General features: G+C 42.2%; 1 non-coding gene across 1 annotated transcript; it reads right to left on the reverse strand.

Annotated features, from left to right (window-relative positions):
* Positions 1–3778: 3778 nt before the first annotated feature.
* On the reverse strand, positions 3779–3886 carry LOC136461995 (small nucleolar RNA R71). Its single transcript, XR_010760526.1, has one exon. It is a non-coding gene; the product is annotated as a small nucleolar RNA R71 (small nucleolar RNA).
* Between the last annotated feature and the right edge of the window lie 866 nt (positions 3887–4752).

Genomic DNA, 4752 nt, shown 5'->3' on the forward strand with positions numbered 1-4752 from the left:
GAGGGCTCGGGGTCGCGTCAGTGAGCATGGCCGCATGCATGGCCGTGCGGCGGCGCATGGAGCACTGATGGTGCTCACGCTGTTCTAGTTAAGCAACGGCGAAAGGTGGGTCTCCGTCATGCCACTAGTGAGGCCTAGGGTTACTCGACCTAAGGCACGTGAGAAAGGAGGGAGACAGCGAACCAACTCGACGGCGGCGAGCTCGAGTGCCACGGCGGCCATGGCGGGCGCACGCGGAGTGGTGACTCATTCTGGCGCCGTCAAGTGGTAGCGTCATCCCTAACTCTGGCCTAAGCTTCTATACTATAGTGCGGTGCTAGACCAAAGAAAATGAAGGCATGCGATGGAGTGGGATGGCAGGGCCACGGTGAGCCACGAGCGTGGCGGTGCTCCGATGACGACGGCGGCTACGGTGAGGCAAAATGTCGCTCTACCTGGTGTTGATAGGTGGTGCTGGTGGCTCAAGGAGGTGGAGGTGATGGTGAAGCACCTATGGCTGAGACGAATCAGCCGGTGAGGCTACGTCGGCAGTGAGCGGCTGTGGCAGAGCTGCGGCGGTGCTCAACGAGCGCGGCACTGCTCTGTGGAGAGGTAGAGCGAAAGGAAGAAAGCGAGGGTGGGTGAGCGGAGTGAGCAGCAAGGGCATGACATTTATGCAAGCGCACTGGCCTGACCGGCTGAGCCAACGCCGACGTGCTGTCGCCATGTGGCGGCCATGGCCTGAGGCCGGTCGGCCATGACGCCGCGTGCGGACGTGGTTCAGACGCCGTGATCATCGACTAATAGTTCAAATTAACGATGTTATTATTCCTAATCCATTCATCCAATGCAAAAACTCCATTAATGAAAATTGTAGAGCTACATGCCATCTACAACTTTGCTTTAAGAACCATCATCTAATTCCTACTAGATAACAAACTACATTGCTCCAAAGTGAGGTACATTGAAACTAAAAATCGTTTCCACCGAAAATTTCACGAGTCTCAAAATAGCACTTTGTTGATACTTGTGAGCTATTTTTGACCATGCTATGCACCGAATTAGACCTTGACCCAAAAATAAAAGTTGTTACCCTAGTCAAGTACTAGAACTTTTATTTAGGTCACAAAGCCACTGCAAACACTCTAAGCTACTGTTCAACTTTAGTCAAACTAGTATCATGAAAATGGCATTTCAAATGAAACTAACACTTAGAAGCAAATTTGGCCTATGTCATGAATACAAACATTGTTCCATTTACCATCCTAGACTTGTCTAAGGTGTTTTCATGACCTCAACCATCTCATACATTGGTCACATATGATTACAAGCATAAGCATATATATAAAATCAACATTTCATGTGATAATGTATAAGAATGAGATGAAGTTTCATATGCTCATGTTCATGACTACTTGGATGATGCTTGTGCTCATGAAATGCAGATGCCAAATGTAAAGCTTAACACTGGGGTGTTATAACTTCACCCTTCCCATGAGAGAGAAGGGAACAATTTCCACTTTAGTGTTTCCTATGTCATGCCTGAAATGCTCAAGCACAAACATAATTCCTCGAACTCTCGCAGGTGATGGCAAGGATTTTTGTGATCAAGCATTGAGAAGGGTTGTGCCTGAACCATGGATTTTAAGCTAGGGTAGAGTTCATAGCAAAATGAATGGTTTGGTTTTGAAATAGGTGATGGCTCAAGAAACTCCACCTTCGAAGCAGAAAGGTAAGGATTTGAAGTTGGCTTCTGTTGACGGTAGTTACCATCCATCATAAACCGTCAACTTAACATGAATAAATGCATAAAAAGGATCACCAATATAGACTTAGGGGTTTAAACTAACAATTTCCATGAGTTTTGGTGAATCTGTATTTTTAGTATTGTTATTTTAGAAAATCGACAAGGAGGATCAAATTATCAAATAAAATCACGCTTATCTGTGGCAAAACAGACACCTGAAGGTTCCAGAAGACTCAAGAGGACTCCACACCAAAGCTAGGGCCAAGACACTACTAGGTGGGGCCTGGCTAGCCTCACCTAGAGGTCGTCCGGACCCCTAGGGGACCCACCTGCCAGCCTCCTTCATATGTCAGGTTTCCCACCACCTCTTAGGATGCATCTACGCCGTCTTTTAAGTGGGCTTGATCCAAGAGCTCATGTTGGGCGCTCCGGCTTATATAACCAGCCCCTAGCCCCCTCTAGAGCACTGCTATCATAAGTCAAGATTAGACTAGAATTTATGGTTTCTAGCGAGAAGAGAATAGAGCTCCAATTCTTCAAGTTTCTAGTATAGGCTAGCTAGTAAGGTTCAAGTAGGGTTTGGGCTATTGCTCAGGATTCTAGATTTGCCATTTGGAGACTAGGTATAGCCATTGTATCTCTTTATTTATGACTTTGTGCTACTTCAATATTATGTTGCTATTTATTATGTTCCTAGTTTGCTCTAGTTGAATGCTTGATATAGTTATGATTGATGATGAATATATGCATATGTTCACAAAGCTCTTAGCTTAGTACTCGAGTGAGTTACGTGGTCGACATTATGTAAGCATGGTGCTTAGATATTGTTTGCCTTGTAGATGCCTTCTGAACTCTAGGTCATGTGGTAGATCGTGGATATGACACTCCCGTTGAGTCCTTTGTAGTCCACTCCCCATTTGTAGAGCATGTAGAATGTGATTGTGAAGAAGACAAGCTCTGTTCTTAATCTTCCTTAGTAATGTTCCTTATGCATAGATCCAACGTTAGTTATACTATAGATGAGAGTGTATATACTTGGGTGTACAAAAGACTTAGTAGATAAGTAATGACTTAGGAATCTTATACTCTTAACGAATCTCCTGCTTAGCCTTACTACATTTTATGAGTGTCTATTTCTATCTCTAGGAACACCATTATTATCTTACACTTATCATTTATTTATCACTTGACTTATCCCTGCCATAGCATGAGAGTGGTTTTATCATAATTATACATATTTGTCAATATCTCTATGCCAACACAACCCCATAGCTCCTCCATGTGGATAAAATATAAATAACGATACTTGGTATACTCCCAGGTGAAATGCTATAATGGTATATTATCTGTGTGCTTGTGGATACCTTATATACATATAGTTTACAAGTGTTCTCATAATTACCAACAACACATTTCTGGCATCATGCTAGGGATGACAACTTAGTTAAGAGTGATGCTAAGAAATGTCAACAAGCATTTCTAGCGCCAGTTGCTGGGGAGGGGCACATGGCTAAGAGAATTGACCAAATAAATACTTATTGATAAAATCATAACCTCTACTTTAGTAGGCTTACCCTTGTTTGTCCTTGTTCATATCTTATACAGGGTATTGCAGGATTGGTTGTGATTCAACAATTTCTATCAATCAGAATCAACCGAATAAAGAGGAAGCTCAACACTAGTTTCTGAAGCTATGGCTAGCAAGACTCATCAATATGGTCCAAGCATCGAGAACATTTGCACTGGACCAAAACTCAAAATCGATAATCTTGAGTTCGAGCTCAAGCCAAGGCCCATCAACATGGTGCAAGCTACCCCATTCAGTGGAAAGGCACATGAAGATGCTAGTGCTCATCTTTAGAATTTCCTAGAGATAAGTAGCACGGTCGTCATGAAGGACGTCACTCAAGACATCATACTACTTCGTTTGTTCCCATTCTCACTTGTGGGAAGAGCAAAGCAATGGTTCTACACTAACAAAGATCACAACAATACATGGGCAAAGTGTTCAAAGGCCTTCCTAGAAAAGTTTTTCCCTATAGGCAAGACCAATGCCTTAAGAGGAAAGATTTCAAACTTCTAATAGCAGAAAGGAGAGACCATTCTAGAAGCATAGGAATGTTTTTCGAGAATATGTTTTAGATTGCCCTCATCATGGAATGGAAGATTGGTTGCTCATGCAAGGTTTCTACCATGGATGAACTCAGAAAGCCCATGAACAACTCGATGCCACTGCTGGAGGATATTGATGTCACTCACCCTTGGAAAAGCTGAAACTCTTATGGAAAAGATAGCCTCTAATCAAGGCTGGTCATCATGCAATATTCAATCATGTAATAAGAGTGAAGAAGTACCAGAAGAGGTGTGTGCATTGTTAACCAAGATGGTCGTATTGTTGAATTGGCTCGAAACAATGAGACAATTACAAGAAAGATCATCAGGCCATTCAAGATGCATTCAACTGCTCAAAATTTATGTAGGGAATATTTGGGGGTTGAATTCCCTAAATATTAGGAGGATGCAAACATCATCAACAACAATTTAGGTTCACAACAACAGAGACAAGGATGGAATCAACAACAACGGTCAACTTACCAAGATAAGTATCTAGGTAATTACTACAATTCTTCTAATCCATAGAAACCATCCTTAAGAGAATTAATCTTAGAACAATCTAGGATTAATGAGAGTATTTCTAAAAAGCTTGCTTCTAATGACAAGGTCCTAGAAAATATAAATAATAAAATGGATAGTTTTTCTTCTACCATAAAAGACAACCTTAACTATAATAAAAAGATAGAATCTCAATTAGCCCAGTTGGCTTCTGCTCTGCCTTTTGCCACTAACCTTGAGAAGGTCAACGCCATAACCATGAGAGGTGGCAAGTCTACTCATGATCTGCAATATTCGACAAGGACAGGTAAGACACCAGTGGTAGTATAGGAAGAGGAGAAGGAGAATGACATAGAAGTTAGGATACAAGAGCAAGAGTTACAACAAGATTTTCATGACACCACCCTCCTACC

Source organism: Miscanthus floridulus, chromosome 6 (assembly GCF_019320115.1).
Source record: "Miscanthus floridulus cultivar M001 chromosome 6, ASM1932011v1, whole genome shotgun sequence".
NCBI classification, from domain to species: Eukaryota; Viridiplantae; Streptophyta; class Magnoliopsida; order Poales; family Poaceae; genus Miscanthus; species Miscanthus floridulus.